Source organism: Mus musculus, chromosome 7 (genome assembly GCF_000001635.26).
Source record: "Mus musculus strain C57BL/6J chromosome 7, GRCm38.p6 C57BL/6J".
Taxonomy (NCBI): domain Eukaryota; kingdom Metazoa; phylum Chordata; class Mammalia; order Rodentia; family Muridae; genus Mus; species Mus musculus.
In genome coordinates this window covers 50,983,745-51,010,149 of record NC_000073.6, presented here as the reverse complement: position 1 = coordinate 51,010,149, position 26,405 = coordinate 50,983,745, and the positions used below count along the sequence as shown (strand labels likewise).

General features: G+C 41.0%; 1 pseudogene; it reads left to right on the top strand.

The window, feature by feature from the left end:
* Gm21036 (predicted gene, 21036) lies at nt 23,209-25,853 on the top strand (annotated as a pseudogene).

Sequence of the window (26,405 nt, the reverse complement as noted above, 5' to 3'; positions counted from 1 at the left end):
CTGTCAGACTTAAGCACTGGGCAGTGAGGGTGGCAAGGACTCCTAAGGTGCCAATGTAACTTTATCTGCACTGCCTGGAACAACTTTACCAACACTGTGTTTCATCTCATGAGCACACAGTCAAGTCCCGTGGTCCTCTGGCATTACAAGGACCATGTCTTAGTCAGGGTTTCTATTCCTGCACAAACATCATGACCAAGAGGCATGTTGGGGAGGAAAGGGTTTATTAAGCTTACACTTCCATACTGCTGTTCATTACCAAGGAAGTCAGGACTGGAACTCTCTGAGATAACTTTAGCTTGTGTCAAGTTGACATACAAAACCAGGCAGTACAATTGACCCCTTGTCAACTTGACACACAAACACATCACTAATAAGCCTCAACCCTTACTTTCTTATTCATCCCCAAGATCTAAATAACTTTAAATGTCCCACAGTCTTTACATATTAAAAGTTCAATCCTTTTAAAATGTCCAATCTCTTTTAAAATTCAAAGTCTCTTAAATGTGGGCTCCACTAAAATACTTTCTTCCTTCAAGAGAGAAAAATGTCAGGGCACAGTCATAATCAAAACCAAAAATCAATCTCCAACCATCCAATGTCTAGGATCCAACTCACGATCTTCTGGGCTCCTCCAAGGGCTTGGGTCACTTCTCCAGCCTTGCCCTTTGTAGCACACAGGTTATATTCTAGGCTCCAGCTGCCTGTACTCCACTGCTGCTGCTGTTCTTGGTGGTCATCTCATGGTACTGGCATCTCCAAAACACTGCATGACCCCTTCATTCTGAAAGAAAGATGAAATTTCAAGACCTGTAAGTCATATAAAGTACTCAGAAATTGCTGGTTGTTTGTGAGCCTAGAGGCTTCCTGAGGCTGAGAACAAAGAAAAACAAACCCAGATATGCCCTGTAGTTAAAACATTCCTGGGAACAGCTTAACCTTAAAGATAAAGAGGAATGTGAGGATGTAACAGGGCTATCTAAACTGAGTCAACAACTCACAGAACTCTGACACCCTGCACGTACATGTAATTTTTCTGCTGATGTTTGAATAAGCCAATAGTGTGTTGCTATGCTGAATTCCACACCCCTAAGCCCCTTACCCCATAAAAACCCCTAGCTTCCGAGCCTCGTGGCTGACATCCATTATCTCCTGTGTGGGATGCATGTTGGTCCGGAGCTCTGTCATTAAACTACCTCGTGTAATTACATCAAGGCCTTTTCGTGATTCTTTGGGTGCCTGCCAAATCGGGAATTGAGTGGGGGTTTCCCCACTAGGTTCTATCAATTCCTGGGCCATCAATTGCAACTGAGGCTGCACCTCTCACAGTGCCAAGCCTCAGCTCCTCTGAATGACCCCTTCATGCCTTCAAAACCAGTACTACCTGGGTGGCTCTTACACATTACCAAGTTTTACTGCAGCACGAGATAGAACTTTGGCTATCTCTGGAACACAGCCTCTCTGTGCTCTCAGAAAACACTTCCCAGAAGATGTCACCTCAATGATGCTGGTCTCTTCTTAATCACAGCTAATTTCTTAACTCGAGCTAACCAACATCAATAGTCCCAGTAATGCAAAGGTTTCACTTTAGTAGTTCTGGTATCTTATTAATCACAGCTGATCTTCAGCCCCAGCTAACCAGAACCACAGAATCTTCACAATCAAAATTGCAATAACCCTGATAAGAGTCTTTAATCTTCCCTCTGAAATTTCAGAAGCTAGGCCTCCATCTTCTGCACTGTTCTCAACATTATCTTCCAAGCTCCTATACAACATCTGGCAGAGCTCTTAACACCGAATGGACCTTCTAGCCCAAAGTTCCAAAGTCCTTAAACAGTACTCTCCAAAAATGGTCAGGTTGTCACAGGAATACCCTACTATGCTGGTACCAATTTGTCTTAGTCAGGGTTTCTATTCCTGAACAAACATCATGACCAAGAAGCAGTTGGGGAGGAAAGGGTTTATTCAGCTTACATTTTCACACTGCTTTTGATCACTAAAGGAAGTCAGGACTGGAACTCAAGCAGGTCAGGAATCAGGAGCTGATGCAGAGGCCATGGAGGGATGTTTCTTACTGGCTTGCTTCCCTTGGTTTGCTCAGCTTGTTCTCTTATAGAACCCAAGACTACCAGCCCAGAGATGGTCCCACCCACAGAATCCTAAGACAATTTCCTAGATTTCCCAAGTAATTTATGAAAGTCACAATTACACACACACACACACACACACACACACACATATATCACAGACACCTTTATACACAGAGAGGAAGAGAGAGGCATACAGAGTGTGCCATTTTAGGCCCATATCATTTGATTTGTTTACTATTCTATTTACACCTTTGATCATTTAGTTTCTAATGTTTTACATTCTAGAGGTGCAAGAAAATTTTTTCAAGTCTTTTTCTTATAATACAAGTAGTATTTTAAAATTTGATATCCCAAGAAAAATGTCTAATATCCTTAAAATAACAAGGACAAGCTGTTAAGCAAGAAGCAAATGACAACTGCCTAAAAACTGTCTCCCTGAAACACCATGAACTAGAAGAATTAAGGATAAAAGTAGACCTTAGTGCTAAATGTTAACGAACTTTAAGTACAATTTGAAAATAATAATAATTGTGCAATAGCCAATTCTTCCCTGCAGTGATTGCATCAAACACAGGTCTGGTTCCCCCCTCCCCCCCCACACACACACACACTACTGCCACTACCATATAATACTGCTCTGCTCTTGTTATATGGAAACCATGATGCATTTCTTTGTTTTGCTTTGTTTGGGGGTTAAAGTTAGGGTTCACCCCTTTGAACCTTGCTTTCTGTTTCCACATGATAAAGTTTTTTGTTTTGTTTTTGTGTGTAAGCTTGTACATCTTTTCATCATAGAATTCAGCAATCTTTTTTTTTTTTTTTTTTTTTTTTTTTTGCTTTTCTTATCGATAAGGAGACAATTAAGTTTACAACTATTGCTGGCAAGCAGTCAGGTTCCTTTTTCCTCCCCCAAATAAAGAATTAAAAGGCAGCCTAGAGCAGAGTGACTTTTTTTTTTTTACATCATTGCAGTCATATTTGGTAGAGAAGAGCCCCCCAGATCTGGCAGACTCCAGACCCTCTGAGAGCCTGAGTCTTCATTTGAGTTTAAGGTGTCCCACCTCATGATTCCCTCATTTCTCTATTGGTCTAAAGGTATCTCCATGACTCTCTTATGGCAGGGGTTGTGTCTCTGACTTTAACATGAATAGCTAGAGCCTTGGTGTTCCAGCACATATTCACCTGCAGTAGGGTCCCTGGTTGCCAAGCAGCAGTAAGGAATTGATATTGGTTGCTCAAGGTAAGAGTGGACTCTGCCTATTCCCCCACTCCTTTCACTGCAATGGGGAGAGGGATCCAGTTCATGTGAGTTGAAATGGACTATTTTCCAGGGAAATGGAAACTTATTGCTGGGAAGAAAAAGCAACAACAACAAAAAGGAAACTAATTGTATATTTCTGGAGTTGGGGAGCCATAAGAAAAATTTAAAACAGAGTTATTGTGTTCTGCCTTCTTACATCCTGGGGGCCCATTGCCCAACAACCAATAATTATGTTGTTTAAGAAAATTATTATAGAATAAAATAATCTACTTGTTTTATGCATCACTTTTAAAGACTCCAATAGTTCTGAGTAAAATGATATTTTGTGTGATTGTACTGGAAACAGTTACAAACTTTTATTAATAAATATGAAATGATAGGTAATTTGAGAAAGGAAATCTTTATTTCACAGTAGAAAAATCTTTATTCTCATTAAGTAAATTTTATATTATGTTAAATGGTAAATAATAAAAATGATATAGGGTTTATTTCTTAATAGAGCCTGAATTAATTTTCATACTTTTAAAATGAATTTTCCAACACACAATTAATAACTAGGGTGCTGGTTGGTGGATTTCAGATGTTTCCTATACAGGCAATTTTAGAAGAAAGCTTCATTACAAAACTAAAAAACTATATCTAGCTAAATATGTGAAATATTTTATGTTTATCTTCTTTGTGAAGATGTTTGACTTTTTAATTTCGTGAAATAAATATTTTTTAGTTAACATGACTTCTTTGCAATTTGAGAGAAGAGTCTTTGAACTTCAGACTCTTTCATGTTTCTGGAATCCTCCTTGCTTCTTTGTAGATCTGTTTGCTGTGCAATGGTTTATAGAGAAGAATCAGAATTCCTGCCTTGTAGAAAGTCTACTAAAAGCACTCACCAATCAGATCCAGATCAAATGGGGGTGATTTGGTCTATTATTAATGTGGAAGACCAGGAGTAGAAAATGCAAACAATTCCAAAAAAGGACCTTGTCCCCACACCAGGTCCTACTCTTCACTGGATGGCTATTTAAAGCTAAGCAAAGGCTCTCCAGTGACTGGGCAGTATCCCACTGCTGGTCCACACTGAGCCAAGGTGAAATCTGCGACATGAGTGAGGTGCAGAAATACAACCTGCTTTTAACAACCCTGTATAAAGGGGATGTCTCACCACATCAGCTGTGACCTCTATCACATCAATCCTAGACACATCCCTGCCTTGAGACGGATATCACAGGCAGTACCAGGGGAATCCTTTAATGTTGCTGCTAAAATAGCACCTACTGTTGTGAATGAACTCCACTCCTCTCTAAATGCTAGCTGTCATGTTAGACCGTTTACTTCACATACCGGTCTTGTTAGCTTAGTTGACTGAATATGTGACCCAGGAGACCTCAGGGGAAACTCTTGAGTCTTAATTTGTCCTTTTGTTCTGAAACTCTGTGTTTTTTCTGCATTGTAAAAGTCTTTGCATATATCATTCCATTGGATCTTAAATTGCTTGTTAGATATCAAGAGATATGTACCTCAATTTGCTATTTTGAGTTTTACCATAACCTGAGAAGAAACAGAAGTCCTAGGTAGAGAAAAAAATCTTTAAAATTTTTAAAAATTAAAATATAATTACATCATTTCTCTCTTCCCTTTCCTTCTTATCATCTCTCCCCAAATCATAGCTAAACATATAAATACAACTTGTTCAGTCAGTCTACTGGTACTTATATATGTATGCATTCAGAGATGACCCCTTGGTATTCGTTAATATTGGGGGACTCGTACCTGGGGAGGACTATTTCTCTTGTTATCAGCATTCCTTACGTGCCTTTAGTTCCTTGACTATGGGGAATTTGTCCACTTGTCTTGTGGGGAACTTGTGATATTTCCATTTTGGTCTGGTGGTGAGGTACATCTACAGGTAATTTTTAGGCATCTTAAAATGAGTACTCATCAATAGGAACTCCTCAAAAACAGGTTGAATGGTGTTTTGACTTGATTTGTTTTTTAGTTTGTCACCATTTTAATTAATAAAATGTTGAAGATTCATCCATGCAACCCTGTGTGCCCTGGATTTAGAGTTATGAATCTCCAAATGGACATAAGAGTTGTACTCCTATATAAGCAATGGCTTCTGATTGGCACCTTCTGTGTCCTTTTCTCCATAAATGACAAGAAGGAAGACTAATTGTTACTTGAGAAACCCTTGGTGCCACCTATCCAACAATGAAGGAGTGAAGGAAATGAATATAATATCAGAAGATGCCAGGCAGTGCTCTTGGCTGCTTTGCGGTATTCTGTGAGCTGATTTTGATCATAAATTCACAGGAGACTTCGGCTGAGAGACATGTGATTATCACACCACACAAAGATAAGGAATGTGATCCAACCACGAACCGATATTTACTGAGAGTGACATGCATGCAATAAAAACAATATAAGAAGAAGATGAGAGCATCAGCTGTGCTTCTGAAAAGTCCAAAGTTCTTAGGCCTCCTGGAGGAATCAGTTCTCCAAATAGATAAGAAGAAACATATCTGAACAAGGGGAAAGTGGATGACCGTGCTTAGTGGATGAAGGGTAAGATGTGTCATCAAGATCTCTCTTTAAAGAGGACACAGCTGTGTGTTCTAGCAACTCTGAGTAGCAAGCAGCCTTCACCTGCCAGTTCCTGCTGCTGGAATGTAGAGTGCGATAACCTTTCCTGAAGTAGCTCACACAGTGTGACTGCTGGATACCCTCAATGAGCCAACTCTGTCCAGAGGATTCATTCCCACTGTACACAGTGCTGACCCAGGCTCTTCAGCTTCTCCACTTGTTTCATGCTCGTTCCATCCATTTCCTTTCATGAGTATAGATTCCTAGTGAATATTTGTTAGCCAGCTTCATCTTAGCTGATTCAAATTAAGAGTCTAACATCAGCAGTCAAAGGCATTACCTGCTAGCAGCCGCTTGACTCTCTGTGCAAGTGTGAATGGCCATTGAAAGGCAGTGCCACTGACAAAGATACCAAATCCACTTCCAGATTAACTACTTTTAAATCCTTCTTTTATTTTAATTTTTTATATCAGAAAAAAATGTCACGTTGTTCTGCTAAGACAGAATGAAAAATAGGAGTCACACACCAATGGTGTTTAATAAGTTAAACGAGTTTATGCAGGAGATGGACAACTTAACATTCAGAAGTTGTAAGTTGCAGCAACATGTCCTTTCTGACTTTCACTTTAGATGCATTAGGTCATTAGTTTTAGAAAATATCATCAGACTATCTGGTATTTGTAAACTACTATTATGAGTTCTGATTGATAATTTGGCTGGATTTGAAATCACAACTATCTTCCCATAAATTTAATATTTTCTATTGTACCATGGATAGGCAAGCTTCTATAAAGAACATGTTATGAACTATTTTAGGCTTCACTAACCAAAGGTCCATGTCCCAATTTCTCTACTCAGCAGTTGGAAGAAGGAGGAGACACATTGCCAGCATTCACCTCTGTTTACGCAGCAGGTAGCTGGTGGATCTGCTTCTCACTCTAATTCTTCAGTAGGTACTTAAGGACCTTGAGGGACTCAGCCAGCCACAGGAGAATATCTTCGTAAGTAGAGCCTGCACTCTGCTCAGGCAGGGACAAGATACAACCATGGGCTAAGAAATGAATATCCCAGGACTGATTAATGTTTGCTTGTTTCCTGCTCTGTCAGAGCTCTCAGAAGTAATTGATTCATGTATAAGAGTCATTACTGATGAGATGGGTTAGTGGGGCTCAGAAATAGATATTGAATTAGGGTGACAGCATAGGATATACTGTAAGTTGATTCCAAGACATAGATTACACTCTTGCTCTTCTCTCTGCTAGCTGTGTGACATTGGGAAGTGAATTGCTTACTTGTAATTGTGTAACAAACGCATAAAACCACAGAAAGGAAGGGCAGAGAAGCTGGGGCTACAGGACATCAAAGTAGGAAGGCCCTGGTGGCAGGAGTGTGAGTCACTGGGATCATCACCTCTACAGCCAAGCAGCAAGTGAGGACATTGCTTCCGTGGTTAGGTAGTAGGTGGGCACGGAGCTCCAGTAGTCATAGGCACATAGTTTCCACAATCAGGGAGGAGGTGGGTACAAAGCTTCTGCAGTCAGAGAGCTGATGGGCGCATAGCTTCCTTAGGGCACATTGCTTATATAGTCACAGAGCAGGTAGATATAGTATTTCTTTTTTTTTTAAATTTTTTTATTAGGTATTTTCCTCATTTACATTTTCAATGCTATCCCAAAGGTCCCTCATATCCACCCCCCCAATCCCCTACCCACCCACTCCCCCTTTTTGGCCCTGGCGTTCCCCTGTACTGGGGCATCTAAAGGTGGCAAGTCCAATGGGCCTCTCTTTGCAGTGATGGCCGACTAGGCCATCTTTTGATGCATATGCAGCTAGAGACAAGAGCTCCGGGGTACTGGTTAGTTCATATTGTTGTTCCACCTATAGGGTTGCAGTTCCCTTTAGCTCCTTGGGTAATATCTCTAGCTCCTGCATTGGGGGCCGTGTGACCCATCCAATAGCTGACTGTGATCATCCACTTCTGTATTTCTACAGTCGAAGAGCTTCCACAGTTAGAATGTAGGTGGGTGCATAGGTTCTGCAGTCATAGGCACATAGTCTTCATAGTCAGAGAGCTGGTGAGCACATATCTGAAGGCAAAATTTTTCTCAACCTACTTTATTACGTGTTCAACCTCTCCTATAGCCCACCTCCCACCAGAGGTAATGGAAGAGAAAAGTTAGTAGAACATAGGGGAAGTAGGCCTGTTTAGAAATAGTGATTTGGGGGGGGGGGGAGTACAATCTTCATTGTCAGGATATCAGCACTGCAGTCCAGTAGCAAGCACCAAAAACTAACCAGCAGCTTCAGTTCAGTCTTCTTGATGGACACCACACACAAACCAGCAAGGGCAAATCAATCCAGAAGAAAGTTCAAGGCTCAACAATGAGCCCGTGACCACTGTAGAAGCAGCAATAAGCCACAGGAACCACACAAGAAGTTCTTTAGCGAGCTGCTTTGGTGTCACCACAAGTAGAACTCAGCAATGCAATGTAAGAGGACCCAATAGATGCAAATCATTAGTGAAGAATAATGAGGTGGAGCAAAGCAAACCAATGCTTGAGCTCTCACTGTCTGTAAGGGCATATTTATATTCTAACTGAACACTGTTTATCCATTCATGTGTTTGTTACCGCAAAACATCCTATCACCTGTGTTTGCTTTAGCAAAACATCCTTTCACCTGTGTGCTCCAGCAAACCATCATTTAACTTAACTGACTGTTTTAGTCAGGGTTTCTATTCCTGCACAAACATCACGACCAAGAAGCAGTTGGGGAGGAAAGGGTTTATTCAGCTTACACTTCCATACTGCTGTTCATCACCAAAGGAAGTCAGGAGTGGAATTCAAGCAGGGCAGGGAACAGGAGCTGATGCAGAGGCCATGGAGGGATGTTCTTACTGGCTTGCTTTTCCTGGCTTGCTCAGCCTGCTCTCTTATAAAACCAGGACTACCAGCCCAGAGATGGTCCCACCCACAAGAGGCCTTTCCCCCTTAATCACTAACTGAGAAAATGCCTTACAGCTGGATCTCATGGAGGCATTTCCTCAACTGCAGCTCCATTCTCTGTAATAACTCCAGCCTGTGTCAAGTTGAGACACAAAACCAGCCAGTATAACTGACCCCTTGTCAACTTGACACACAAACACATCACTATTGAGCCTCATCCTTTACTTTCGTATTCATCCCCAAGATCTAAATAACTTTAAATGTCCCACAGTCTTTACATATTAAAAGTTCAATCCTTTTAAAATGTCCAATCTCTTTTAAAATTCAAAGTCTCTTAAATGTGGGCTCCACTAAAATACTTTCTTCCTTCAAGAGAGAAAAATGTCAGGGCACAGTCATAATCAAAACCAAAAATCAATCTCCAACCATCCAATGTCTAGGATCCAACTCACGATCTTCTGGGCTCCCCCAAGGGCTTGGGTCACTTCTCCAGCCTTGCCCTTTGTAGCACACAGGTTATATTCTAGGCTCCAGCTGCCTGTACTCCACTGCTGTTGCTCTTCTTGGTGGTCATCTCATGGTACTGGCATCTCCAAAACACTGCATGACCCCTTAAGTCCTGGGCCATCAATTGCAACTGAGGCTATACCTTCACCAATGGCCTTCCATGGCCTCTCCCAGTGCCAAGCCTCGGTTGTTCTGCATAACCCCTTCATGCCTTCAAAACCAGTACCACCTGGGTGGCTCTTACACATTACCAAGTTTTACTGCAGCACGAGATAGAACTTTGGCTATCTCTGGAACACAGCCTCTTTGTGCTCTCAGAAAACACTTCCCAGAAGATGTCACCTCAATGATGCTGGTCTCTTCTTAATCACAGCTAATTTCTTAACTCGAGCTAACCAGCATCAATAGTCCCAGTAATGCAAAGGTTTCACTTTAGTAGTTCTGGTATCTTGTTAATCACAGCTGATTCTTCAGCCCCAGCCAACCAGAACCACAAAATCTTCTCAATCAAAATAGCAATGGCCCTGAAAAGAGTCTTTAATTTTCTCTCTGAAATTTCAGAAGCCAGGCCTCCATCTTCTGCACTGTTCTCAACATTATCTTCCAAGCTCCTACACAATATCCCATGGAGCTCTTAACACCAAGTGGATCTTCTAGCCCAAAGTTTCAAAGTCTTTCCACAGTTCCCCCCAAAAGATGGACTACCCCACTCCTGGTACCAATTTGTCTTAGGGTTTCTATTCCTGCACAAACATCATGACCAAGAAGAAGTTGGGAAAGAAAGGGTTTATTCAGCTTACACTTCCATACTGTTGTTCATCACCAAAGGAAATCAGGACTGGAACTCAAGCAGTACACTGACTTTCTAGTGAAACTAGAAGTTTCCATTTTACATAGCTTCTGCAGTCAAGGTGCTAGTGGACACATAGTTTTCATAGTCACTAGGCAGGCAGGTGACTGCTTCTACTCCATTAGTTATGGTCCATGGAATTGTGCAGCACACAGTTAAGGCAGACCTTCCCTCCTCATTAAGCTTCTCTGGAAACATGCTCACTGATGCATCCAAGGAGTTCTTATTTGAAACCTGTCACTAGAAGCCCCCAAAGCTCTTTAGCGATATCATCCAAAGAGCTTCTATAGAACATTCAACTCATATGATAGATACATAGATAGATAAATATTTATGTATTTATGTTAATTTCATCTTATTTCCCAGTCTATGGAGCACTTTACATAATTTTGTTAGAAGACCTTGAACATCTTTCATCCTTGAACAGTAATTTGTCTAGGCTTTTATCTGTTACCTGTATATATATATATATGCCAGTATCTTGACATTTTTGTTTTGGGCCCTAAAATATAATTTCTTCAAGAGTAGAAATTTATTATAAATCCTATAAAACATGGAAATGCATGAAGATAAATGTCTTTCAATAGGAACAAATAATGTTGGCTGGAACTAACTGCTTAAAGGGGTTTATCGCATATATGCCTGTAAGCTATGTAATTAACAAAAGATTAGTAGAATGGACAGAGGGTCTTTAAAGATGCTTCAGAGGTGGCACTGTACTTGGCAAAATAGGTTGATGTGGGAGACTTCATCATCATCTATCATACAGAGTTTGACCTGAATCACAGAAACTCAAAGGTCACTGGTTACAACAATCTGTATAATGCTTTGCTACTTTGCACAATGTAAAAATTTGCTGAAGAACTTAAAAAGACATAAGTAAATTAAGAAATACCTCATGTTTCTGCATTGTGAAAATCATAAATGTAAAATATACCTTCTTCAAAAACAGCCTGTATATAAATAAAATTCAATTCTGATGAAAATCTTTATAGAATATGTTTAGATCAACAGAATAAAAGTTTTAAAATTGATATGGACCCACAAAAGGTCCCATGTAGGAAAAACAATTTCAAGGGGAAAAAGCAGGAAGTATCATGCTCTCTGGTTGCTAAACATATGAAACAGAAAAAGAAACTAAAGAAGCATCACATTGCTGAAGATATGAAGGAAAGAGAACGCATATGTGAATGAGTGATATGAATTTGTACTGTATAGTCACTATGGAAGAAACATGAGCATTTTATAAGAAAATTAAAACATTCTTATTTGATTCAATAACTCCTTTTCTGACTATATCTACAGAAATTTAAAATAGAGATGATAAGTTACCTATATCTATGTGCTTATTGGAGCATAGTTCACATGTGTCAAGGTATGGGAAAGTGTGTCAATAATCAAATTGAGAAATGTATACATACTGAAATACTGAGATTTCACAAAAAGAACTCTCTGTTCTGAATGACATGTGCATGACACTACACAAAGTAGCCACATCCCAAAACAGTATAGCTTCATCTGACTTATAAAAGGAAGATTTAAAAGTCAAAACTTAAAAACAGTATCTGAGGTTGGGAGATCAGAAGGCGTGGGCCCAGAGGAATATGTTTCAGCTGTGTTAGATACATTTCAGGGATGATCTATGCTACACAGAGCAAAGCATGCATGGCCAAATGAAATACATCCTTTTCTAGGATGCTCAGAAGGTCATAGGATTCCGAGTGGAGTGCCTATCTATGAGAACTTTACAATGTCAAAGGCCTTTAGGATCCACACTGGTGAGAAGAGAGCACCTGTATGAGTTAAGGACAGAGGTAGAGGGGGGCATACAAACAACTGTCCAACATTCAATGAGACGTGTGCTTAACAGAATTTCATTTTACTGTGTTAAACTCACTTCAGTTTTTTAAATCTTAAAATAAGAGGTAGAGATGATAAATGAAATTAAAATATCAGTCCACACAAATGAGAATTAGAAGATATGGGAGGAACACTAGGAAGCACAGAGTTGAGATCACTGGGCCCTAGGCTTTGTGTTACCAAATTAAGTCCCAGATTATCTTGGAGCTGAGTTGACATTTTCACTGTCCTGCCTGGGACACCATGTCATAACTTGCAGATGTGAGTGAAGTCATCACATGCAATGTTTGTTGCTATTCTAATGGCCATCCTGTGATCCTGATGGGTGTATTTCCATTTCTGTCACATTCTAAGTCTAGGGGCATCTCTCATCAGGATGGCCTTTCTTTTTCACCCTATATACACTTCAATCACTTCTCCAAGGATCTCTGTATTGACTTATATATGGTTCATTTTCCTTTTCTGATGATCTAGCTATTTTGTGGAAGTTACAATAAAACAACTTAATAACAGCAGCACTTCAATATATTTTCTTCAGTCTAGTTTTTACTGTGGTTTCAAGGAAGACAATACACAGAGTGGATCAAAGGTGGCAGGAAAGAGTGTGAATAAATGGGGTGGAGAACAGACGGTACTTCTTGCAAACTCAATTTTCCCCAGTGATAGAGGCCAGAGAGGCGATATTAATGGTGTTCTCCTGGGTGTCATGTACCACTCTGCCATATTTTAAATCTCTGCAGTATATATTTTACATCAGGCCTTAGAGTTCCCTCCATTCACACTGGCTAAAGAAAAATCACTGGTTCAGTGCACTGTACAAGCAAAAACCAGGTCACATGCTTGTAGTCTTGATAGATGACTTGGGGAATATTTACATTTCTTTTAAATTGACCTTGGATATAAGCCTGTAGCATGTGTCTAAAATACCCAATCTAGACAGCATTCAAGTCTTTGAGAAGGCTCAAATCTATTAGGAATACAGCATATTCCATGCTTACAAGGCCCTAATTTCTTTATTTTTAAAAAATATTTTCTTTACATTTCAAATGCTATCCTGAAATTTCCCTATACCCTACCCCCACCCTGCTCCCCTACCCACCCACTCCCACTTCTTGGCCCTGGCATTTCCCTGTACTGGGGCATATAAAGTTTGCAAGACTAAGGGGCCTCGTTTCCAATGATGGCCAACGAGGTCATCTTCTGCTACACATGCAGCTAGTGACAGGAGCTCTGGGGGTACTGGTTAGTTCATATTGTTGTTCCTCCTATAGGATTGCAGACCCCTTCAGTTCCTTGGGTGCTTTCTCTAGCTTCTCCATTGGGGGCCCTGTGTTCCATCCTATAGATGACTGTGAGCATCCACTTAAGAAAGAGTAACTTGGACTTGTAAACTTTATATGCCCCAGTACAGGGGAACCCCAGGGCCAAAAAGGGAGAGTGGGTGGGTAGGGGATTGGGGGTGGGGGTGGGTATGGCGGACTTTTGGGATAGTATTGAAAATGTAAATGAGAAAAATACCTAATAAAAAAAATTAAAAAAAAAAAAAAGAGAAAGAAAGAGTAACTTAGAGGCTTTGAGGAGAGTCACAAGGAGTACCCATCCAAAGATAAATAGTTATGTTTATGTCAGAATTTTATGTTAATTTTGTCTTGTTTCCCAGTCTATGGAGTGCTGTAATTGTCCAAATAATTCTGTGAGAAGACCTTGAACATTTCACTTCAGCCTCGAACAGTGATATGTTTAGGCTTTTATCTGTTACCTATTTTTCAACTGATCCCTTAATTCAAAAGAGCTGGGTGATGAATTCTGAGAATGTTTCCTGTTGATGCCTTTCCTACTCAACTATAATATCAACTTGACACAGCCTAAAATTCTCAAAAGAGGGTATCAATTGAGTAATTGTCTCATTTGTTTCATCTGCGAGTGTGGCTGAGGGACTATGTTGGCTTGATTGACATGGATACTTGAAACCACTCTGGGCAGCACAAGCCCCTAGGCAGGTGCCTTTGCACTGTATAAGGAAGCGAAGTGTGAACCTGTGAGTTAGCCATCAAGCAGAGTTCCTCAGCCTTTCTACTATTTTTTTCTGTCTTCTAGATCCAGAGTGGAAGGTCAGCCATCTTGGAATATGAAACAGTTCATCCCTCTGTTTCTGACTCTGATTTTCTGCCCTGACATCAGTCAATGATATACTGGGAACTAGAAGTATAAGATGATATAAACCCTTGCTTCCCCTATGGTAGTTTTTGTCATGGTGTTTGTTACAGCAACAAAATGACACTAGAACAGAGTCCCACCAACAAGAGTAGATGTATGCGATTTTTAAGTGAAAATTGGAGCTTCACTCTTGAGAGTAGAAATTAATTACTTTATTTTTGAGTAAGTGATATTTGTTTCCTTCATGCATAATTGGAGAGGAAATCAAATAGTATGTTATATAGTAAACAACTTTGAAATTTTTATTTAATATAATTCCTATGTGGCAAAAAACAGGCTTCAGTGTTTTTTTCTTAGTAACAAGCTTTTATCCACACCTGAAATAAAAATCTAATTATTTCTAATATTTTCCCTTTAATATTGGTAGTTGGTTTCACTAGAATATTCTGAGTAGAGACTACTAATAGTTTTATGTAATGAACAAAAACTTCTCTTGGAACCTACTGTCAGCTTCATGTGAAATACTCATGCCAACAATCTCTGAGTTTCCAAATCAGCTGATGTCATCATGAGATGAAGTAAAACTTAGAAGGAATTGGAACAAACCTAGGGTCTTGATAATAGAAGAAAAACCGAGAGCTGGACTCAAACATCAGATGATAAGCTTAGCTCAGAGCCATGCCACAAATGTCTGCTTAAGCAGCCTCCCTCTGTGTTTATTTCTCATCCAGTGAACAAGTGGACTAGAACTAATTTCATATAATCTCAGGTCTAAGACTGAAGCCAGAGTCTTTCTTTTGGTTTCATGGCAGGAAGCTAGGAGCATGGCATAAAGCCATTCATCATTAACTTAGACTTAGGGGCATGTGGTGTTCCTATTCTCAGCCCCAGATGCCAATGGCTTTCCTGAAGGGAGCAGGCCCACCTGTAGACAATTGCTGAAGGCAAGTACACATACTGCCTATATTTTGTTGTCTTCTTCCCTATTAGAATTGATTTTTGTCTATTTTACACTTCCACTGCTCCCTCTTTGGTTCCTTGTTTATCAGAGTCTTGTACCAACCACCAACTTGGATTGATCATCTTCTGCAAGCTGAGACAGAATCAACCAACAGTTACATCAGATATAGCAGTATCAGATGTCTGTTGGTCATGTGATGTTTTTGAGATATAATTATTACATTTCTCCTTTCCTTTTCCTCCCTTCAACCATCCCCCCCCCACATATAGTCCTCCTTGATTTTTTTCAAACTCATGGCCTCTTTTTTAAAAAATTATTTATTCGTTTGTTTTGCACTCCATATTTTATCTCCCCCTCCACCATCCACCCTCCTACTGCTCCGCATCTCATACCTCCTCCCCACCCCCTGTCTCCATGTAAATTTCCCCTCCCCCACCCCCCACCCCAGGCCATATGACCTTTAAACTCCCTGGAGTCTCCAGTCTTTTGAGGGTTAGGTTAATCATCTCTAAGTGAATCACAATCCTCTGCTCTATATGTGTTCATGGCCTCATATCAGCTGGCGTACTTTGCCTGTTTGGTGGTTGAGTGTTTGAGAGATCTTGGGGGTCCAGATTAATTGAGACTGTACTATAACTCTGAATTACTGATATTAAAGAGACTTCAGTGTTGTACAGAAAGTTCACCTTTGTGTTCCCCACCAGAGGCTCCCATCCTCCCTCCCCCTCCCCTAGAGTTAGAATGGCTCACAACATCCTGCTGATAAGCAGCCAAACTCCAGGTGCCTGTCCTTGAGACCTTAGAGAAATAACAAACTCAAGGGAGATCATGGGGAAAAAAAGAAACCTAGGTCAGGTCACAGACAGTTACTACTGACCTTAAAATTAGTCCTTGAACAGAAAACCATTAACCCCCCCTCCCATTTCAGTAATATTCTACCCTCTACTCCCCTTTTCTGTGAATATTTACACTATTTCTATGTAAATAAACCAATGTTTTCTGGACTTAGGGTCACATGCCAGCATTCACACAGTGAGTGCTAGGTGGACAAACTGAGTTTGAACTCGAAAATAAAAGACTCTTTTGCAAGTTGCAGTGAATTTTGCAATTCTTGGGCTCCTCTGGGTTTCCAGTGAACTCAGGACACAACAACTGCTGGTCCTCCTACAAGGTGGCCCTCCTTCTCAGTTTCTTTCAGTCTATCCTTAATTCAACAACAGGGCCAGCTCCTTTTGTCCATTGTTTGGGTACAACTATCTGCCTCTGACTCTTTCAGCTTCTTGTTGGGTCTTCCAGAGTGCAATCATGCTAGGTCCGTTTTTGTGAGTGCTCCATAGCCTCAGTAGTAGTATCAGGTCTTGGGACATGTCCTTAAACTAGATCCCACTTTGAGATGTCGATGGCTTTTTTCCTCAGGCCCCTCTCCATTTCCATCCGTGTAACTTTTTAAGACAGGAACAATTTTGGGACAGAGTTTTGAAGATGGGATACCCCTTCCCTCAGTTGATGCTGTGTCTTCCTGCTGGAGGTAGACTCTATAAGTTTCTTATGTGGGCATTTCATCTAAGGTCCCTCCCTTTGAGTCCTCAGAGTCTCTAACCTCCCAGGGCTCTAGTGAATTCTGGAGGGTCCCCCCAACCTCCTTTCTTTCTTAACCTGTTTATCAGTTGTATAAAAGAAGGCTACTGATTTATTTGAATTAATTTTATATCCAGCCACTTTACTTAAGATATTTATCAGCTGGAGAAATACTCTGGTAGAAATTTTGGGATCGCTTATGTATACAATCCTATCATCTGCAAATAGTGATAACTTTAATTCTTCTTTACCAATTTGTATTCCCTTGATCTCTTTTTAATGTCAATATCTTATTGTTCTAGCTAACACTTCAAGTACTATATTGAATAGATATGGGGAGAGTAGGCATCCTTGCCTTGTCCCCAATTTGAGTGGGATAGCTTCAAGTATGTGTCCATTAAATTTGATATTCACTGTTGATTTGTAGTAAATTGCTTTTATTATGTTTAGGTATGGGCCTTTAGTTCCTCATCTCTCCAATACTTTAAAAATGAAGGGGTGTTGTATTTTGAAAATGCTTTTTCTGCATCTAAGGAAATGATTGTATGGTGTTTTCCTTTGTGTTTGTTTATATAGTGGATTACATTAATGGGTTTTCCTATATTGAACCAACTTTGCATACCTGTGGGGACTTCGAACTGGGGATTCCACAAAGGGACAGAGAAGCTGTTGATCTGTTGCCCTGGGAGGTCTTCAGACAGATGGGTATTAGGTAGAGTAGTCAAGCTGTTATCCAACATTTCTGAGTGTAAGATGATGCTAAACTGCTCTGAGTGCAGAGGGTCTTCAGCAGTTCAACTGCTCTGAGTTAAGCAGGTCCTCTAGGATGGGTCTATATATGGTGTCTTTACAAGAGTAAACTATAGACAATGCTTATAAGATCCAATGTGAGTTCTTGGAACCAAACAGGTCCTTAGCAAGAGTGGTAAGTGTGCTTACTGCTGAGCCACCTCAGCCCCAGGGTTCAATGAAGAGCCACTGTAAGGACCAGCACAGAAGAGAACACAGTAAGGCACAGAGCAGCAAAGCTAGTGAGTTTATTCAGTGAGAAGAAAAGCAAAATGCACTGTGTGAGAAGGATTATGGGAAGGATCTTACTTAAGAGCCACAGGAATAAGTGAGACTGATATGACCTGGATGACTTATGCTGAAACCCATGGATGTCAGCTGATAAGTGACAGAAACCAATCAAAACAACTTGAAGGGGCCAATCCTCTTTTCTTGTCCCCTTTATTCCTTAACTAGCTATCCTGTTTCAATGCAGTGTCAATTCATGACTTTAGCTTTTACTATGCCGAGCTTTCTGTCTTCCCTTTTCTCCTCTGAGACATTCTCATGTAGCAGGCTAGACTCAGCTTGGCTAGCTGAGGCTGATAGAGGATGCCTATGATGACTATTCTTGGTTACCAACTTGATTACATCAACTCCATTAACTAAATTGAGGGCACACTTGGGAGGAATTTTTACATTTAACTTGAAGTAGGAAAATCCACTTCTAAACTGTTTTGTTTTGTTTTGTTGTAATTTTCATTTTCTTTATTTCATGTGCATTGGTGTTTTGCCTGTATCAATGCCTGTTGTGAGAGTATCCGATTCTTCTGGAATTGGAGATATAGATGATTGATGATTGTGAGCTGCCATGTAGTTGCTGGGAATTGAAGCCAGGTCCTCTGGAAGAACAGTCAAGTGATCTTAACTACAGAGTTGCATTTTCCAAGCCTTTAATCTGCATCTTGAGATAAAAAGACACACCCTTATTTTGGGCCACACCCTCTGCAGGTAACCTAAATAAATAGGACATGGAAGAAGGAAACTTTTGCATTTAGCTCTTGATTGGCTGGCAAGTGTGTTCCTTCTCTGGCATCAAAGCCTCTTTCATTGGGATTCCAGCTTTTACTGAAGACCAGCTGAGTTACTGACAGAAAAACTTTGGATTGTTGGACTTTCCATTCAGACATCTCTCTATTTGCTGGAGCATATCCTGTAAGTAATTCTGATAAATGCTGTGCTAGGGTGTGTGTGTGTGTGTGTGTGTGTGTTTGTGTGTGTGTGTGTGTGTGTGTGTGTGTGTGTGTGTTTCAGGTGGGGGGCTGTGGGTGGAGAGAAAGAAAGAGAGAGTGAGAGAGATTCATGATATAAGTTCTGTTACTCTAGAGAACTCTCACTCATACAATGACTTTTACCTTGCATAGAATTCCCAGTGGGAAGTACTTATATTTGATAACATGTCCAACTTATTAGGGGTTAGGTGGGAACATACCCATGGTTTCTTCCATACTAAACAAGCAATCTACCAATGGAAGGAATTACACAGAAAGCCCTAAATTGAGTAGTGTTTCTACAAATCTGAAAATGAACATCATCTTTGTTTTATATAAATCATAAAATATAGATACTAAGAAAATTCAAGTCTAGAGTCATTGAGATGGCTCTGCATGTTGGCACTTGTTGCTAAGTATGATACCCATGGTATAAGGCAAGAACCAGGTCAACCTATGAAACCAGAATATCCTATTGAATGCATGCTTCCCAGAGACACAAATTCTTCCTCTGATTAGATTCTGACAGCATCAGGGCGTGGCTCATGGATCAGCTGTTGGATTTGGTAAAGGAATTAACTCTGGTATGTAGAGAGAGGATTGAATCAGCCATGTAGCTGAGTGAAACTGCCATCTAGTTGAGTGAATCTCAGCTTTTCCTTTAAGAGTTTCATACATACTCTTACCAAAGGCTCCTCCATCTTACCAAAGATGAAGTAGTTCCTTCCTCTGCAACTCTACTGTCCCCTTTAATTCAAAGTTTTTGGTTTTGGGATTTTTCGGGTTTTGGGTTTTTTGGTGTTGGTTTGGTTTGGTTTGGTTTGGTTAGGTTTGGAAGGTTTGGTTTGGTTTTATTTTGTTTTGTTTTTGTTTTGTTTTGTTTTGTTGAGACAGGGTCTCACTCTGTAGCTATGATTGGCCAAAAGGGCTAAAAGGATGCTCTGGAATTAACCAAGATCAGCCTGCTTATGCTTCTCAAGTACATGCTCAACATTCACCCAAGTTTTTAAGAAAGAACCCTGAAGTGGATGATAGAGCAAGAAATTTTGAATTACCAAAGAAAAGAGGAAGATTAGTCACTTATAAAAATTAATCTATAAGTGACTTAAGCTGTGTTTCTGTCTCTGGAGTTATGCCTGATGGTTACATAACATTGCCACAATATTTCTTTTTATCTTCTTTTTCAATTCGGTATTTTCCTCATTTACATTTCCAATGATATACCAAAAGTCCCCAATACCATCCCCCCCACTCACCTATCTACCCACTCCCACTTTTTGGCCCTGGCGTTCCCCTGTACTGGGGCATATAAAGTTTGCAAATCCAATGGGCCTCTCTTTCCAGTGATGGCCGACTAGGCCATCTTTTGATACATATGCAGCTAGAGTCAAGAGCTCCGGGGTACTGGTTAGTTCATAATGTTGTTCCACCTATAGGGTGGCAGATCCCTTTAGCGCCTTGGGTACTTTTTCTAGCTTCTCCATTGGGGGCCCCGTGATCCATCCAATAGTTGACTGTGAGCATCCACTTATGTGTTTGCTAGGCCCGGCATAGTCTCACAAGAGACAGCTATATCAGGTTCCTTTCATCAAATGCTTGCTAGTGTATGCAATGTTGTCAGCATTTGGAGGTTGATTATGGGATGGATCCCTGGATACGGCAGTCTCTATCTAGATGGTCCATCCTTTTGTCTCAGCTCCAAACTTTGTCTCTGTGTTCCCTCCCTGGATGTTTTGTTCTCCATTCTAAGAAGGGGCAAAGTGTCCACACTTTGGTCTTCGTTCTTCTTGAGTTTCATGTGTTTTGCAAGTTGTAACTTATATCTTGGGTATTCGAAGTTTCTGGGCTAATATCCACTTATCAGTGTGTACATATCATTTGAGTTCTTTTGTGGTTGGGTTACCTCACTCAGGATAATGCCCTCCAGGTCCAACCATTTGCCTAGGAATTTCATAATTCATTCTTTTTAATAGCTGAGTAGTACTCCATTGTGTAAATGTACCACATTTTTTGTATCCATTCCTCTGTTGAGGGCCATCTGGGTTCCTTCCAGCTTCTGGTTATTATAATAAATAAGGCTGCTTTGAACATAGTGGAGCGTGTGTCTTTCTTACTAGTTGGAACATCTTCTGGATATATGCCCAGGAGAGGTATTGAGGGATCCACTGGTAGTTCCATATCCAATTTTCTGAGGAACCGCCAGACTGATTTCCAGAGTGGTTGTATAACCTTGCAATACCACCAACAATGGAGGAGTGTTCCTCCTTCTCCACATCCTCGCCAGCATCTGCTGTCACAAGGATTGTTGATCTTAGCCATTCTGACTGGTGTGAGATGGAATCTCAGGGTTGCTTTGATTTGCATTTCCCTGATGATTAAGGATGCTGAACATTTTTTCAGGTGTTTCTCAGCCATTCGCTATTCCTCAGGTGAGAATTCTTTGTTTAGCTCTGAGCCCCATTTTTTAAGGGGGTTATTTGATTTTTCTGGAGTCCACCTTCTTGAGTTCTTTATATATATTGGATATTAGTCCCCTATCTGATTTAGGATAGGTAAAGATCTTTTCCCAATCTGTTGGTGGCCTTTTTGTCTTAGTGACGGTGTCTTTTGCCTTACAGAAGCTTTGCAGTTTCATGAGGTCCCATTTGTCAATTCTCCATCTTACAGCACAAGCCATTGCTGTTCTAGTCTGGAAGTTTTCCCCTGTGCCAATATCTTCGAGGCTTTTCCCCACTTTCTCCTCTATAAGTTTCAGTGTCTCTGGTTTTATGTGGAGCTCCTTGATCCACTTAGATTTGACCTTAGTACAAGGAGATAGGAATGGATCAATTTGCATTCTTCTACATGATAACCACTTGTTGTGCCAGCACCATTTGTTGAAAATGCTGTCTTTTTCCCACTGGATGGTTTTTGCTCCCTTGTCGAAGATCAAGTGACCATAGGTGTGTGGGTTCATTTCTGGGTCTTCAATTCTATTCCATTGGTCTACTTTTCTGTCGTTATACCAGTACCATGCCCATTTTCATCACAATTGCTCTGTAGTAAAGCTTTAGGTCAGGCATGGTGATTCCACCAGAGGTTCTTTTATCCTTGAGAAGAGTTTTTGCTATCCTAGGTTTTTGGTTATAACAGATGAATTTGCAGATTGTTCTTTCTAATTTGTTGAAGAATTGAGATGTAATTTTGATGGGGATTGCATCGAATCTGTAGATTGCTTTTGGCAAGATAGCCATTTTTACAATGTTGATCCTGCCAATCCATGAGCATGGGAGATCTTTCCATCTTCTGAGATCTTCTCTAATTTCTTTCTTCAGAGACTTGAAGTTCTTATCATACAGATCTTTCACTTCCTTAGTTAGAGTCACGCCAAGGTATTTTATATTATTTGTGACTATTGAGAAGGGTGTTGTGTCCCTAATTTCTTTCTCAGCCTGTTTATTCTTTGTGTAGAAAAAGGCCATCAACTTGTTTGAGTTAATTTTATATCCAGCTACTTCACCGAAGCTGTTTATCAGGTTTAGGAGTTCTCTGGTGGAAATTTTAGGTCACTTTTATATGCTATCATATCATGTGCAAAAAGTGATATTTTGACTTCTTCTTTTTCAATTTGTATCCCCTTGATCTCCTTTTGTTGTCCAATTGCTCTGGCTAGGACTTCAAGTACAATGTTGAATAGGTAGGGAGAAATTGGGCAGCCTTGTCTAGTCCCTGATTTTAGTGGGATTGCTTCCAGCTTCTCGGTTTGCTGTAGATTGCTTTTATCATGTTTAGGTATGGGCCTTGAATTCCTGATCTTTCCAAGACTTTTATCATGAATGGGTGTTGGATTTTGTTAAATGCTTTCTCTGCATCTAAGGATTGATTCCATCACCTGTTTGGTCGTGTATTCCTGCAATTCTTTCAGGGATTTTTGTGCTTCCTCTTTAAGGTCTTCTACCTGTTTAGCAGTGTTCTCCTGTATTTCTATAAGTGAGTTATTAAAGTCCTTCTTGATGTCCTATACTATCATCATGAGATATGCTTTTAAATCAGGGACTATCTTTTCGGGTGTGCTGGGGTGACCAGGACTGGGTGGGGTGGGAGTGCAGCGTTCTGATGATGGGGAGTAGTCTTGGTTTCTGTTAGTAAGTTTCTTTAAGAGGCTTTAGGATTCTATTCTATAAGTTGGAGATTTTTTTTTTTTTGCTGTTGTTAATTTATTCAGCCCCATGAATTGAGGCACAGATATGACAAGTGTGGTCTTGGATATGGATATATATTTATGGATTTAATCTACAATGACTGAACAAATCCTCTGTTCTCTTACAGAATCTTTGGGAGAGCTGAGTTACTTCCAACCCAAAGGACTGGGCTTCAGGATTTGCAAACATCAGCTGTCAGCTCCTTGCCTAGCCCAAGGAATCCTTTGCCACAATGTCCTGTGTGCACTACAAATTTTCCTCTAAACTCAGCTACAACACCATCACCTTTGATGGGCTCCATATCTCCCTCTTCTACTTAAAGAAGCAAATTATGGGGAGAGAAAAGCTGAAAACTGGCAATAGTGATCTGCAGATCATCAATGCAGAGACGGAAGAAGAATATACTGACGATAATGCGCTCATCCCTAAGAATTCATCTGTGATTGTCAGAAGAATTCCTGTTGTAGGTGTGAAGTCTAAAAGCAAAACATATGGAATAAGTCACACTAAACCAGTAATGGGAACTACAAAAGCAGTTAATGACTCTTCTGCACCTATGTCTCTGGCCCAGCTTATAGAGACTGCCAATCTGGCTGAGGCCAATGCTTCTGAGGAAGACAAAATTAAAGCAATGATGATACAATCTGGCCATTTATATAACCCAATCAATTACATGAAGAAAACTCCAGTAGGCTTGCCACCTCCATCTTACACCTGCTTTCGTTGTGGTAAACCTGGTCATTATATTAAGAATTGCCCAACCAATGCAGATAAGAACTTTGAATCTCGTCCTAGGATCAGAAAGAGCACTGGAATTCCTAGAAGTTTTATGATGGAAGTGAAAGATCCTAACATGAAAGGTGCAATGCTTACAAAAACTGGGCAATATGTAATCCCGACTATAAATGCAGAGGCCTATGCAATTGGGAAGAAAGAGAAACCACCCTTCTTACCAGAGGAACCATCATCATCATCATCTTCAGAAGAAGTTGATCCTGTCCCAGACGAGTTCTTGTGCCTCATCTGCAAGGACACCATGACTGATGCTGCTATCATCCCCTGCTGTGGAAACAGTTACTGTGATGAATGTATAAGGACAGCACTTCTGGAGTCAGATGAACATACATGTCCAACATGTCATCAAAATGATGTTTCTCCTGATGCTTTAGTTGCCAACAAGGTTTTACGACAGGCTGTTAATAACTTTAAAAATCAAACTGACTACACAAAGAGACTGGGAAAACAGGTCACTCCGTCCCCACCCCCACTACCTCCACCAAGTGCACTCATTCAGCAGAACCTGCAGCCTCCTATGAAATCTCTCACATCTAGACAGCAGGATCCTCTGAAGATTCCAATGACATCGTCCTCAGCCTCAGCTCACCCAACTCCCTCTGTAACCTCATTAGCTTCAAATTCATCTTCCTCGGCTCCTTCTGTGCCTGGAAACCCATCTCCTGCCCCAGCTCCCGTACCCGAGACCACTGCAAGAGTATCTGTATCAGACCTTTCAGAAAAATCAGATGGATCCTTTCGGGAATCAGAAAACCAATTATTACCAGCTGCCGCCCTTACATCAGAACATTCAAAGGGAGCCTCTTCAATTGCTGTTACTGCTCCTATGGAAGAAAAGCGTGGCCAGGTGGCGGTCCTTGAAACTCCACCTTCGTTGGGACAGTCACTACTCCATGAACAGTCTATCCCCACAACTGGTCCAGTAAGAATAAATGCTGCTCATCCAAGTGGTGGTCAACCAGGTTGGGAACATTCCAACAAGATTGGGAAGCTAGTTTCTCCAACACAGCAAATTAGAAGTGAAGAAAGAAGCTGTTACCGAGGAATAAAACGTGGGCGAGACTACAGTGAACCATCACAGAGGAGTCAAGGCCCATCACGACCAGCAACTCCAGTCTTTGTGCCTATTCCACCACCTCTTTTGCCACCGTCTCCTCCACATATGCTTCCTCTTCCTCCAGGTGTACCTGCCCCACGGTTTCCTCCTCGGGTTCCTCCTGGCCAGCCTCCAACAGCAGGATATAGTGTCCCTCCTCCAGGATTTCCACCAGCTCCTGCCAATATATCAACAGCTTGCTTTTCACCAGGTGTTCCCACTGCCCATTCAAATACCATGCCCACAACACAAGCACCTCTTTTGTCCAGGGAAGAATTCTATAGAGAGCAAAAACGACTAAAGGAAGAGTCTAAATTTCCCTATAGTGGGTCATCGTATTCAAGAAGTTCATACACTGACTCAAAGTCAAGGTCTGGCTCAGCACATTCACGCTCTTACTCTCAGTCCTTCAGCTGCTCACACTCTCGATCTTCTTCACGATCATCCCCATCCTCCAGAAGAGGCAGAGGCAAGATCTGCAATGATTGTTCACAGTCCAGATCTCATGGATATCGCCCATCTAGGTCAAGGTCCCCTCCCTATAGACGATATCGCTCACGGTCCAGATCTCCTCCAGCATTTAGGGGACAGTCTCCCACTAAACTCGATGTACCTCGAGAAGAGAAAGAACGCTACCAGGAATGGGAGAGGAAATACTACCAGTGGTATGAGAATAGGCAAAGGGCAAGCAGTAGGAACACAGCCTAGACCCTAGGCCAATAGAGAGGACTTTTCTTCAGAGAGACTCTTACCTCCTGATATCAGAAATTCACCCTTCACAAGAGGGCACAGAGAAGACTATGCTGCTGGACAAAGTCATAGAAATAGAAGTCTAGGTGGGAACTGTCCAGTAAAGCTTTCAACAAGAGACAGTCACAATCCAAAAGATAATCCAAATTCGAAAGAGAAGAAGAGTCAGAATGTTCCTGGAGACAGCAAAGGAAACAAGAATATGTTGGACATCGGTGGGAGGAGAGGCCCTTGGGGGTGTACTGTCACAGAGACAGGGGGAGGGGTGATAAGATAGGGGGTTTCTGGAGGGGAGACCTGGAAAGGGGAATGCATATGTAATGTAAATAAAGTAAATACTCAATTCCAACACCTGTTTACCTGTGTTTTTCTGTCTTTCTTTCAGTGAGTGATTGATATCCTCCTTAAAGGACTCTATTTTATTCATGAGATAGGATTTTAGGACAGATTCCTGTTTTTCAGGTCTGTTGGTGTATTCAGGCCTTGCTGTGGTGGGAGAACTAGGTTCTGATGATGCCCATGTATTTTGGCTTCTGTTGCTTACTGTCTTGACCTTGCCTTTTACCATCTGGATATCCCTGGTGTTTGTTGGTCTGTGTGACTGTCTGGGGTCTGCCTCTTTTGTCCCTGGGTTACTTCAGGTCTCCTGTTAGGCCCTGGACCCTGGCTGTAGCAGACCACCTGTGGGGCTTTTCAACTAGGGGCTCTTCACATTGGCAGAAAAGCTTCTGATCTGTTGCCCTGACAGCAGTAGA